A 14566-nucleotide genomic window follows, 5' to 3' on the forward strand; every position below is an offset into this window, starting at 1 on the left:
CAATTTAAACACCAGGATCACTATTCCCTGAAACATATATAGGATCATGACTTTCTGCCTGCCAACTATCTAAAGATCCTGTCTCCTTGAAGGCTTGGATTAAATTCACTTTTCCTTGTCTGAACAGTTTATACATTCAGACTTATATACCCAAACCCAGACACAGCATCCAACTTGGTATCCATCATACATTTTTAGGCTAAATAGAAATGTTAGTGAAGGTTTGTTATCATCAAAATAGTACAAAAGAATGTCTACTGACTAGACCTTTACTAGAAATTTTACTAGACTAGTATTCCACGTGACCAAATAGCCACCCTGAGCCAGCATAAAGCGTGAAAGATTTAGTAGCTGTTCTAGCCTTTACATGTGTGGTAGATATTTCATCAGTAGGTTTGTATTCTCCAAACTCCTTTCAGACTATACACTGCATGACTCTACAGACACATGCACACATACACGCACACACACGCACACACACACATTCATGTGTACACACAAACATTTGATGATTTCTGTACTGACAATTCATCTTTAACCTGGGTCATTCTTTCCCACTGTTTATAAATGCCTATTTGATAATGTTGTATTGGAAAGTTCTACACTCTTATAATTTATATTCTTTTAAGACCTCAATTTCTGCGTCTACAGCGAAAGCATTGGCCAGTACAGCTGCTGCATGGTCATCTGAGGTTGTTACAAGTGCTGTGTCTTTGTGTTGGGAATGTACAGTGCCGTGAGGGACAAAGAGCTCGTGTTGTCTGCTTTGGAAGATTTCAATGTACCTTGCTTTCTCAACCTTTGTTAAGGTCTCTATCCAGCGGCTGTTAAGTGTGCAGTTGCACTAATTCTAATCCCCTCCCTGGCACAGCGCCGGGTACACGACCAGGACTCTTTGATGGAGCAGCGTGTTCTGAACTTGTCTCTGCAAATCTCCTAATTGATTTTGATATGAATTATGTCTTCAGTAATTTGAATCTCAATCAAATAGGAACTGTTTTATTGAATTTGAAAACCATTAGGTTAGATTCCATTGCGATAGACTCTAAGACTGTTAATTGAAATACTAAGAATTCTTAAAGTGAACACCAGTTTTCTGGCACTTAGTATATTTGCATGTTGAATTTGGCTGTTTATGTGTTCATTTTAAGTCTTCTAATATTTACAAATTATATGTTATAATAAAATAAGAAAAAATAAAAAATACCTACAAACATGGGTAGCCTTACTGATATTCTTAAATATCATAAAATCTACTTTTAAAAACTCAATGGTACGTATACATTATTAAGAAGCAAAACTTCAAGTGATAGATATGTCTACTTGCTGTCATTCCTGAAGCATTCAATAAGTAGATAAGGGTCTTGAGCCCCATGGTCTTTCTTCATCAAGGCAGAAAGCTGTGAACACTGCAGGATGCTGCTTCTTAGTGGGGCAGACAGATCAGAAAAGGGAACTGGTATGGGGTCCCTCCTCTATTGTCTAAAAAGTCCAACAAAGATTTATGTGGGAGGCCAGCAGTTTGCATGGGAACAAGGAATAGGCAATGGATCTTTAGAATTTGAATTTTTTTGATTAGTGAACCTTAAAGGGGGATATGCTATTTAAAAAAATATACTGCCCTAAAATCTTTTATTATTTCAGGACAATTGTGGACTGACTGCTGAGCTATTGGAGACCAGAAACATATCTAGGGATTCTTTTATGTATTAAAGTAGATCATGTTGGGAGAAACCCAGATGAGGTAGGGCTAGATAGGAAAGAAAGAAAGAAAGAAAGAAAGAAAGAGAGAGAGAGAGAGAGAAAGAAAGAAAGAAAGAAAGAAAGAAAGGAATAAAGGGATTAAAAGATTAAAAGAAGGATGAAAATATCTACTGTGTTAGATACTGCTGACAGTCATACCTTGTATCTTACATCCATAAACCCAATACTGGGGAAACACAGGTAAGAGAAACACCATGAATTCAGTGCTGGTCCGCTATACATGGTGAATTCTAGGTCATCCAAGGCTATAGACTGAGACTTGTCTTACACACACACACACACACACACACACACACACACACACACACACGTACACACGCGCACATGCACACACACATGCACACCACAGCAGAATGCCTTCTAAGGGGCTTGACTGAAATGTAACCAGTGTGTTTGAAACTGTGATTTTGTCTTTGATGATAATGTTGTTTTATTGGAAAAACCAAGGATTAAAAATGTACATGAAATAATTATAATGAGTTACCTAATAAAGGAGGGTTTTTTTGTGAGGATATATTTATTTTTTTAATATAGCTACCAGCCAAAACTAAAGAAGAAGTTAAAATCTAACTTTTGAAAGTATCATCAAAATATGTATTCATATGGACATTTTTTTTATTTTTTGTTTAAATTGACTATGCCATCCAAACTTACACAATGAGCACACGATACCTATTTAATGTGATTAAAATACTATCACATTTTAAAAAGTTTCGTGGGCATTTAAATTATTCAGTAAGTAAAGGTTCTTGTCTTTAAACCTGAGTTTGAGCCCCAGAGTCCACACGGTAGAGAAATCCTAATGTCACAAGTTGTCCTCTGATCTCCACATTTCAGGTACCCCACAATTCTCCCAAAATGCACTAAATAAATAAATAAACAAATAAATAGATGTATAAATAAATAAATAGATAATTTTGAAATTTACTGAAATAATGAAATAACCCAAAACTTAGAAGAGTGTCCACAATGATTTAGACAGAAAAGCATACAGAGAAATAGAGATTATAGTAGAAATAAAAGATCTTGAGTTGCGCGCTAGGATTGCTGCCATGCAGTGGGGCCGAACTCATCCTACAAATAAAATGATCACTTCCTGGAGTGACCGCCTACAGAACGCAGCAGAGGTGCCTGCTAACATGGATAAGCATGCCCTGAAAGAGTACCATCGAGAAGCCTATCACCGGGTGTTTGTGAACCGAAGTTTAGCCATGGAAAAAATAAAGTGTTTTGGGTTTAACATGGATTATACCCTGGCTGTGTACAAGTCTCCGGAATATGAATCCCTTGGCTTTGAGCTTACTGTGGAGAGATTAGTTTCCATCAGCTATCCTCAGGATAGCTCAACTTTGCATACGATTCTACATTCCCTACCAGAGGGCTCGTCTTTGACACACTCTATGGAAACCTCTTGAAAGTTGATGCCTATGGAAACCTCTTCGTTTGTGCACATGGATTTAACTTCATAAGAGGACCAGAAACTAGAGAGCAGTATCCAAATAAATTTATCCCATGAGATGATACTGAACAGTTTTACATTCTGAACACACTATTCGACCTTCCAGAGACCTACCTGTTGACCTGCCTAGTAGAACTTTTTACTAATTGTCCCAGATATACCAGTTGTGACACAGGATTTAAAGATGGGGACCTTTTCATGTCCTACTGGAGTATGTTCCAGGATGTAAGAGACGCAGTGGACTAGGTCCATTACAAGGGTTCCCTTAACTCCGTAAGAGTTGAAAATCTTGAGAAGTATGTAGTCAAAGATGGCAAGTTGCGGTTGCTTCTGAGCCGAATGAAGGAAGTGGGGAAAGTGTTTCTGGCCCCTAACAGTGACTATAAATACACAGATAAAATTATGGCTTACCTGTTTGATTTCCCACATGGCCCCAAGCCTGGGAGCTCCCATCGGCCGTGGCAGTCCTACTTTGATCTGATTTTGGTGGATGCACGGAAACCGCTCTTTTTTGGAGAAGGCACAGTGCTGTGTCAGGTGGACACTGAAAACTGAAAATTGGTACCTACACTGTCCCCCTGCAGCATGGCATCGTCTACTCAGGAGGTTCACCTGATACAATCTGTGACCGATTGGGAGCTAAGGGCAAAGACATTTTGTATATTGGAGATCACATTTTTGGAGACATTTTGAAGTCAAAGAAATGGCAAGGGTAGACATTGGTGATTCCCGAGCTTGCACATGAGCTGGACGTCTGGGCTGACAAAAGTTCACTTTTTGACGAACTTCAAAGTTTGGATATTTTCTTGGCTGAACTCTGCAAGCACATGGATAGCAGCAGCAATGAGCGCCCAGACAGCAACTCCACCCAGAGACGGATCAAGAAAGTGACTCGTGACATGGACATGTGCTACTGGATGATGGGAAGCCTGTTCCGCAGTGGCTCTGGTTAGATGCTTTTTGCTAGCCACGTGATGCGGTACGCTGACCTCTACGAAGCGTCCTTCATCAACCTGCTGTACTATCCATTCAGCTACCTCTTCAGAGCTGCCCATGTCTTGATGCCGCACGAATCAAGGTGGAGCACATACACGGATATCAATGAGATGGAGTTTCCTCTCGCCACCCGCAACCACACCTCAGGGGATTTCAAAGACACTGACTATAAGCGACACCAGCTCACGAGGTCCATTAGTGAGATCAAGCCTCCCAACCTCTTCCCACTGGTTCCCTAAGAGATTACACACTGCCACGATGAAGATGAGGATGAGGAAGAGGAAGAGCAGACTAAAAACCCTGAACACCCATCAAGACTGACAGACTCATGGGGCAAAGGGTGGTCTTGTTTGGATTGTTAGGGAGGCTGGGAGGATTCCATCAGAAGCACGTTTGGAAAGTACGTTTCTGAAGGCTTTAAATAATTCTAATCATAGCTACTTCGGTTTTATGTATCTGTATTCTCTGCAGATGGTTAAAAACTGCATAGGAAGAGCAGGTAAAGTGAGGTGGAATGCATGCAGACGGCACCACGTGGCTTGGGATGGTTTCTGTGCCTGTCGTCCGCGTGTCATCTGTATGCATGAAGGTAGTAAAGGGGTCAGAGCAGAGGGGCTGATGGGAAGAGGAGACCCACAAATGTTGCGTACAAACTGTACCATTGCTCCAATCCGGCCTGGCCTGTGCGTCATACTGTTGCTCACCAGTGGAGAAATACATGCTTTCATTATCAAGTGTAGTCAGCCTCTGTTGAGGTCAAGTTCCCTTCTGTTAACTTTAGGGTTTCCTCGTCCCTGGCGATGCTGGTGCTGTGCCTTTGTGGTTTTCCTTGCTATAGGGTGATTCTAGACTGCGGGGATTTGAATTTGAGGCAAAAGTCCTCATCTTGCTACATTTTTTAAAAGTTGGTAGCACAAATACTTTTTTTGTTGTTGTTGTTCTTTTTTTCGGAGCTGGGGACCGAACCCAGGGCCTTGCGCTTGCTAGGCAAGGGCTCTACCGCTGAGCTAAATCCCCAACCCCTAATACTTTTTGTTACATAAAAACAATCCTTTTGGGGAATGTAGCTGAAGAGTACAAAGGAGCAAGTTCCCAGAACAGCAGTCACTGTTACAGCCAGAGCTGCCTTCAGCAGCGTGGCCTGCAGAAGCATCCTGCTCCCAGCCACAGAGATGGGAAGGCTCTACAGCGAATGGTACAGAGGGAATGAGTTCACTTGACTGGGAAATGACCTCTGGCTCTGAATAAAGCAGGGGCCTGTAAACATGAAGGCTGTGACTTCCAACAGCAGCCTAGTGTTACAGATCTTGCTCTAACTTTCGTTTGTTTTCTTCCATTCTTGGCCCTGGTCACTAGGGTATTGGCTGCTCTAGGACTCAGTAAAGTGTATGTCTAATACTGCCACTGGCCCTTGTGTAGTACAACTATCAACGGTCATAGCCATGGTCTTCAGATGGCTTTAGGTTTGGTATCAAAATTGCTAACTATATCTGTACCACTTTTAGTTAAAAACATGCTTATATGCACAGTGTTTCATAGGTATAAAGATTTTTTCACTGAAACAAAGAAATAAAAGATCTTTTAAAATTCTATTATTATTGGATCATGCTAGTATGTTGGCATATAAATATTTTATCAAGATTAAAACATTTCTATGAGGAGAGAAAGAGGGACCACACAAAATTCACAAGAAAATTGTAAAAAACTTTTAATCCAGCAACATAGCTGCTCTGTAAAGGTATCATATCTAAGGCCTTCTAGGTCTATGTTATCCATCTGGAATGCAGACATACACTGGAAAACAGTAAAATCTGGCTGGAATATAGACAGGTCTTTAATTCATGCCTTCGATCCCTAACAATGAAAGTAAGGTTGGTTTGTAGAAGGAATCAGACATGTTTGAAAATGATGTCTAGTTGAGAGGCAGAAAAAATGATGAATCAGAGAAAGATATGACAGAATGAGTCAGAAATAGGTTCAACCAACACACATGAAAGCAGCAGGGGAAAGAGAGGCTACTTAAGAAGAAAGAGAAAGAAGAATGAGTATGTTTATGGGCACCTTTACAGAGACAGGCTGCAAAGAGATCAAGCTAGACAGAGATGAAGACAGAATAAGTCAGAAACTGAGAAGCCAGAAGATTAGAACACATTGCCAAAGTTGATATGAGGCCAAGAAGAGCAATTCAGTCAGAAGTCAGAAGCCAGAATCAATAAGTCAGCTTGGAGGATTAGATTGTACTGAGGCTAGAAGTTGTCAGGCCTAGGTCTAGGGATAGTTAGAGAAAGAAATGCTCTGAGATCAGCCTAAGCTGTGCATTTGGGTATGGCTCTCATCTCATCCCTTTATCTGATGAAATAAATGCTACATTTACAAAAAGCTATAAAGAATTCACAAGAGGGCCAAAAAGTGGTTCAATAATAAAGCAATTGCTGAGCAACCATGAGGAATAAAGCTCTGGTCCCCAGCACCCATTCAAGACCCAGTGTTGTAGTGTATGTTACTGTAGCTCTCATCAGTGTGTTGGAAGCAAAAAATTGGAGAATCTCTGGGAACTTGCATACACAGGGGCAAACAAGAGATTCTGTTTCAAACAAGGGAGAAAGTAAAGGACAAACGCCTGAAGGTATGTTCTGAATTCCATGTGTTATTTGGCATTTGCATACTCTCACACACAAACATGTGTATACATATACATGATTAAAATAAAATGAATTCACAAGGAAATTACACAATACTCCCAAGTACCAACCCTGTAGTTCTATAAGCAACAAACAATTACTGAAGGGAAGGAACACTCTTTGGTGGAGTTACCTAAAATCTGTGTGGAAAGCTCCGGAGATGCAGATTCTGTGAGTCATGACTCACAGTAGAATGAGGTCTGGAATGATACATCTGCTAGAATAAAACATGCTTTTACATGTAACCTCTCATGCTATGTAAATTAAGTTATCAGTCCATTACATTAGACTTAGGTTGGATCACTTACTTTTTCTGTTATTGGTACCCTACAAAGATTGGGTAGACATTTGGATTCACGTATTTCCAGGAAAAGTAAAATAAAATAAAATAAAATTATCACCTAAACAGAGGCTAATAAGATCAAAGATAAGCTTTGGGAAACCAGATGCATGGTATAGAATATTAGTGGTAAGAACTATTCCAACATAGAGCAGCCAGGAGAAGAGTTCTAGGGTGGCTGGCTGCTTCCTCTGGTATGATAAGGCACACCACAAACACTAAATCTTCCCTAAAATAAGGTCTAGATGATCTGGAGCAATGTGAATTAAATCAGCCATATAATTTTATATAAGTCATTATGGACACCCAGTTTTTGCTGGCTGAAGGAATAAAAGTTAGAAGACAAAACAAGCAAGTCGGAGATTACTGACAATACTGAATATGAAGAAAGTGGCCTTTGAAGCCTACATACTAGGCTGGGCAGGACTGTGTTTACATGTGACTTGAAAAGGTAATTCATTCAGAAGGGTCCATTGGATTGATGTAGGACTTCAGTGACTTTCCTGAACTCCAGATAGAATGTGATCTTCATGAGGTAGATGTTCTGAAAAATCTGAATAGCTTGGGAGAGATTAGACTTAGAATAGCATGCAAATCAACTTCATGGAAAGAATGAAAAAAGAAAAAAGAAAGGAAAAAAAGAAGACCATAGGCCTTATTTAGGCCACTGGAGAGCAAATGTGGGCTATGTGTTGGGCAGGAGTTCTTGGTGGTTAAAACTGGTGAAAAAAACCGACAAAAATGCTTGTGAGTCATCACCTATGCTAACATGAGTCTAAGTCACACTGCTCCAGGCTCCCTTAAGTAACCTTTCACCTATGCTTCTGAAGTAATACAGGTAAACTCATTAGTATGTGAATCTAGACTTGGGTGGAATCAATTCTTTGGATTATTCTTGGTGTCCTAATTATTTGTTCATATCTACTCCAAAAACAGGGATGACATGTGCCATGGGGACTTTACATTTCTGAGGGAGAAGGACATAACAGGAGAAAGATGAAATGATTACCAGTATCGGAGCTCACTTGGAGTATAAAGAATGGAAATTATTTTTTTAAATGATCATAGATTTAAAAATCTTTTTATGTTGAACAAATTGGCTCACTTTCTATCTCATTTTCACTATATATGGTGCTTTACAGGATCCAAAAAACTCTACAAGAAAACTCATAGAACCTATTAACACATTCAGCAATGTAGACTACAAAATGAACATGCAAAAACCAATAGTCTTCCTATGCACCAAATAACAAAGATAACAACGAACTCAGGAATACAGTCCTTTTCAAACAGCTTAAAAAATAAGATTAAATACCTGTGAATGAACTGAAACAAGGAAGTATTCTACGATGAAAAATTTGAAAAAAGGAACTGAAGAGAGTAGAGGATGAAAAGACCTACAACATTAAAGATTAACAGAAATATGAAAATGGCTATAGTTTCAACTGTGATTTAATGATCTAATTCATTACCCATCAAACATCCAATGGTATTCTTCATGGAAATAAAATAAAACTCACAGGGTAGCATGAAATGACCACAATTACCAAAACAAAGGAACCGGGCAGTATCATGACATCTGATTTCTGGTTATATTCTAGAGTCATAGAAACACAAACAGCATTGTTCAGGAACAAAAACCAGCCAAATAGGTCAGCGGAATAGAAAATGGGACTGGAAATAAACAAACCCATGGCACATCTACCTGATTTCTTTCAAGGGAGTCTCATTGTTTAAACAAATAGTAGGATGATGAATGGCCTCTCTGACAAATGGTGGAAAAACTGGATTTCCACGTGTAGAAAAAGGAAATTAAGTCTCTTTCTTCCTCACTCTACCAATGTCAACTTGAAGTGGATCAAAGATCTTAAGGAATTGTAGTAAGAATTTTGGTTTCTTTTAAAAAAACAGAAATATAAGAATGTTTTCATTTTAATTCCAGATGTGGGGTAAGGGGCTGCTTCAGACTGTCCCTAGCAATGAACTATGATTTGCCTCATCCTCTAGCAGAGGCATGGTTTTGACAGCTGCAGATAGTTTCTGTGAGTGTGTGATGTTTCAGTTCGGGGGACCCTTCAGAAAGCCCTGACAAAAGGGAGTGTTGATTGGTGATTAGATACTGATGGCTGCAGTGAGTCTAGTAGTCCTGTACAAAGAGGTGAAAAGAGGAAATTAGATATTCTGATGGCAAAGATTAAGCTTGCCCCAAGGAACTCAATGCTCCAATTAGCAGGAAGTAGTTTAACAATATTGTCTCCCCATTTCCCTCTGTCCTCTCTTTTTCTCCCCTACCTAGTGTTAGGGAATCAAAAAGGCAGAAGAACAGGGATGGTGAAACAAAACCCACAAAGTAGCAAAACACACTGGATATGCTGCATGCCATTTAAAAAAGGCATGGGGAAAACACATCAACTTATAGACATAAAAAATAGACCAAAGAATTGGGAAACAGAAATATATAAAATGAGAAAGTCTTTGTATAATGAAGAGAACAACCCAGTAGAGAAAGTGTAAAAGAGAGAAAATCGGAGCTGGCTATACATCTGACAGGAGATATATCCAGATTATATAAACAAAATCCTAATTATCAAAAGAGCCAAGCGTATCTAATATTAGCCAAGTCAATGTTAGTCTGAATATACTAATGAAATAAAGAATAATTTTCAAGAGTGCAAATAAATATTTAAAAAATTATTCAATATTCTTGGGCATCAGAGAAAAGCAAATCAAAATTTGCTTATTGAAAGTCTAACTCTTCTAAGTCAAAGTTGCCTAGGATCACACAATTGAATAGCAGCTGATGCTACTGAGGATGTAGGACTACGGGGATTCCTAGAAACTGCTACTGGAATGTAAGCTAGTCCAGTCACAGTCAAAAGCATTACCGAGTCTTCCCAAATAAACTACAAACAGGCAAGAACAACGAAACATTTTTATGATCTTGCCTCTGAAAACAAAGAGGAGCAGGAATTTCAAGGCTGTCCTTTTGCTACATACTGTGTTCAGTTCAGGACTAGGCAGGGATACTGAGACCCTAGAATTCAGAAATAACTCTGTCAGAAGAAATAGGAAAAGACCAATGCAGAATCACCACACATGGAGTCACAGTGCTTCTGGGAATACACGGGGAGGGACTTAAATAAGCACACTGAAGAGATTTCTGTACATTCTTGTTGTACATTTTAACTCAAAAGAACTGAAAATGTGTGTCTGTACAAAATTCTATGACCAGCACACATTGGAGAATGATGAAAAGGCCTATTAAAAAGGGGATGTCTCACTGCTCCAAAACCCCGTGGGAGAGAGAGCTCACTGCTAAGACAGGTGGGCACTCCTGAGACTGCAGAGCAGAAGAGACCACCAACACTGCCCACCCCTGCCCACATCCCTGGCCCAAGAGGAAACTGTATACGGCCTCTGGGTTCCCGTAGAGGAGGGCCCAGGAGCAACAGGTCCGCTGCGTCTGAGACAACGCCGGAACCTGAAGGGACCGACCTGATAAACAGTTCTCTGCACCCAAATCCCGTGGGAGGGAGAGCTAAACCTTCAGAGAGGCAGACACACCTGGGAAACCAGAAGAGACTGCACTCCGCCCACATCTCTGACGCCAGAGGAAAACACCAAACGCCATCTGGAACCCTGGTGCACAGAAGCTCCTGGAAAGGGCGGCACAGATCTTCCTGGTTGCGCTGCAGCTGAGAGCACATAAGCAACACCCCAGTAGCAAACTTGAGCCTCCTGACAAAAGTTAAGACCAGCTTTTCTGCTGCAAGCGACCTGCCTGGTGAACTCAAGACACAAGCCCACAGGAACAGCTGAAGACCCGTAGATAGGAAAAACTACACGCCCGAAAGCAGAACACGCTGGCCCCTTAACTGGCTGAAAGAAAACAGGAAAACAGGTCTACAGCACTCCTGACACACAGGCTTATAGGACAGTCTACCACTGTCAGAAATAGCAGAACCAAGTAACACTAGAGATAATCTGATGGCAAGAGGCAAGCACAGGAGCCCAAGCAACAGAAACCAAGACTACATGGCATCATCGGAGCCCAATTCTCCCACCAAAGCAAACAAAGACTATCCAAACACACCAGAAAAGCAAGATCTAGTTTCAAAATCATATTTGATCATGATGCTGGAGGACTTCAAGAAAGACATGAAGAACTCCCTTAGAGAAACACAGGAAAACATAAATAAACAAGTAGAAGCCAACAGAGAGGAATCACAAAAATCCCTGAAAGAATTCCAGGAAAACACAATCGAACAATTGAAGGAATTAAAAATGGAAATAGAAGCAATGAAGAAAGAACACATGGAAACAACCCTCGATATAGAAAACCAAAGGAAGAGACAAGGAGCCGTAGATACAAGCATCACCAACAGAATACAAGAGGTAGAAGAGAGATTCTCAGGAGCAGAAGATTCCATAGAAATAATCGACACAATGGTCAAATATAATGTAAAGCTGAAAAAGATACTGGTCCAAAACATACAGGAAATCCAGGACTCAATGAGAAGATCAAACCTAAGGATAATAGGTATAGAAGAGAGTGAAGACTCCCAGCTCAAAGGACCAGTAAGTATCTTCAACAAAATCATAGAAGAAAACTTCCCTAACCTAAAAAAAGAGATACCCATAGGCATACAAGAAGCCTACAGAACTCCAAATAGATTGGACCAGAAAAGAAGCACCTCCCGTCACATAATTGTCAAAACACCAAACGCACAAAATAAAGAAAGAATATTAAAAGCAGTAAGGGAAAAAGGTCAAGTAACATATAAAGGCAGACCTATCAGAATCACACCAGACTTTTCGCCAGAAACTATGAAAGCCAGAAGATCCTGGAAAGATGTCATACAGACCCTAAGAGAACACAAATGCCAGCCCAGGTTACTGTATCCTGCAAAACTCTCAATTAACATAGATGGAGAAACCAAGATATTCCATGACAAAACCAAATTTACACAATATATTTCTATAAATGCAGCACTACAAAGGATAATGAATGGTAAAGCCCAACATAAGGAGGCAAGCTACACCCTGGAAAAAGCAAGAAACTAATTGTCTTGGCAACAAAACAAAGAGAAGAAAAGCACACAAACATAACCTCACATCCAAATATGAATATAACAGGAAGCAGTAATCACTATTCCTTAATATCTCTCAACATCAATGGTCTCAATTCCCCAATAAAAAGACGTAGATTAACAAACTGGTTATGCAATGAGGACCCTGCATTCTGCTGCCTACAGGAAACACACCTTAGAGACAAAGACAGACACTACCTCAGAGTGAAAGGCTGGAAATCAACTTTCCAAGCAAATGGTTCGAAGAAGCAGGCTGCAGTAGCCATTCTAATATCAAATAAAATCAATTTCCAACTAAAAGTCATCAAAAAAGATAAGGAAGGACACTTATTATTCATCAAAGGAAAAATCCACCAAGATGAACTCTCAATCCTAAATATCTATGCCCCAAATACAAGGGCACCTACATATGTAAAAGAAACCTTACTAAAGCTCAAAACACACATTGAACCTCACACAATAATAGTAGGAGATTTCAACACCCACTCTCATCAATGGACAGATCATGGAAACAGAAATTAAACAGAGACATAGACAGACTAAGAGAAGTCATGAGACAAATGGACTTAACAGATATTTATAGAACATTCTATCCTAAAGCAAAAGGATATACCTTCTTCTCAGCTCCTCATGGTACTTTCTCCAAAATTGACCATATAATTGGTCAAAAAACGGGCCTCAACAGGTACAGAAAGATAGAAATAATCCCATGCGTGCTATCAGACCATCATGGCCTAAAGCTGGTCTTCAATAACAGTAAGGGTAGAACGCCCACATATACGTGGAAGTTAAACAATGCTCTACTCAATGATAATCTGGTCAAGGAAGAAATAAAGAAAGAAATTAAAGACTTTTTAGAATTTGATGAAAATGAAGGTACAACATACCCAAACTTATGGGACACAATGAAAGCTGTGCTAAGAGCAAAACTCATAGCTCTGAGTGCCTGCAGAAAGAAACAGGAGAGAGCATATGTCAGCAGCTTGACAGCACACCTAAAAGCTCTAGAACCAAAAGAAGCAAATACACCCAGGAGGAGTAGAAGACAGGAAATAATCAAACTCAGAGCTGAAATTAACCAAGTAGAAACAAAAAGGACCATAGAAAGAATCAACAGAACCAAAAGTTGGTTCTTTAAGAAAATCAACAAGATAGATAAACCCTTAGCCAGACTAACGAGAGGACACAGAGAGTGTTTCCAAATTAACAAAATCAGAAATGAAAAGGGAGACATAATTACAGATTCAGAGGAAATTCAAAAAATCATCAGATCTTACTATAAAAGCCTATATTCAACCAAACGTGAAAATCTGCAGGAAATGGACAATTACCTAGACAGATACCAGGTACCGAAGTTAAATCAGGAACAGATAAACCAGTTAAACAACCCCATAACTCCTAAGGAAATAGAAGCAGTCATTAAAGGTCTCCCAACCAAAAAGAGCCCTGGTCCAGACGGGTTTAGTGCAGAATTCTATCAGACCTTCATAGAAGACCTCATACTAATACTATCCAAACTATTCCACAAAATTGAAACAGATGGATCACTACCGATTTCCTTCTATGAAGCCACAATTACTCTTATACCTAAACCACACAAAGACACAACAAAGAAAGAGAACTTCAGACCAATTTCCCTTATGAATATCAACGCAAAAATACTCAATAAAATTCTGGCAAACCGAATCTAAGAGCACATCAAAACAATCATCCACCATGATCAAGTAGGCTTCATCCCAGGCATGCAGGGATGGTTTAATATAAGGAAAACCATCAACGTGATCCATTATATAAACAAACTGAAAAACAAAACCACATGATCATTTCATTAGATGCTGAGAAAGCATTTGACAAAATTCAACACCCCTTCATGATAAAAGTCCTGGAAAGAATAGGAATTCAAGGCCCATACCTAAACATAGTAAAAGCCATATACAGCAAACCAGTTGCTAACATTAAACTAAATGGAGAGAAACTTGAAGCAATCCCACTAAAATCAGGGACTAGACAAGGCTGCCCACTCTCTCCCTACTTATTCAATATAGTTCTTGAAGTTCTAGCCAGAGCAATCAGACAACAAAAGGAGGTCAATGGGATACAGATCGGAAAAGAAGAAGTCAAAATATCACTATTTGCAGATGATATGATAGTATATTTAAGTGATCCCAAAAGTTCCACCAGAGAACTACTAAACCTGATAAACAACTTCAGCAAAGTGGCTGGGTATAAAATTAAC

At 39.6% G+C, this 14566-nt stretch overlaps 2 pseudogenes; both read left to right on the plus strand.

Annotated features, from left to right (window-relative positions):
• Positions 1–2824: 2824 nt before the first annotated feature.
• Nt5c2-ps2 (5'-nucleotidase, cytosolic II, pseudogene 2) lies at positions 2825–4581 on the plus strand (annotated as a pseudogene).
• A 152-nt stretch (positions 4582–4733) lies between these two features.
• The window catches only part of LOC148006935 (ubiquitin-conjugating enzyme E2 N pseudogene), a 46968-nt pseudogene continuing 37135 nt past the window's right edge, over positions 4734–14566 (plus strand).

This window comes from Rattus norvegicus, chromosome 1 (genome assembly GCF_021556685.1).
Source record: "Rattus norvegicus strain SHRSP/BbbUtx chromosome 1, alternate assembly SHRSP_T2T, whole genome shotgun sequence".
Classification (NCBI taxonomy): domain Eukaryota; kingdom Metazoa; phylum Chordata; class Mammalia; order Rodentia; family Muridae; genus Rattus; species Rattus norvegicus.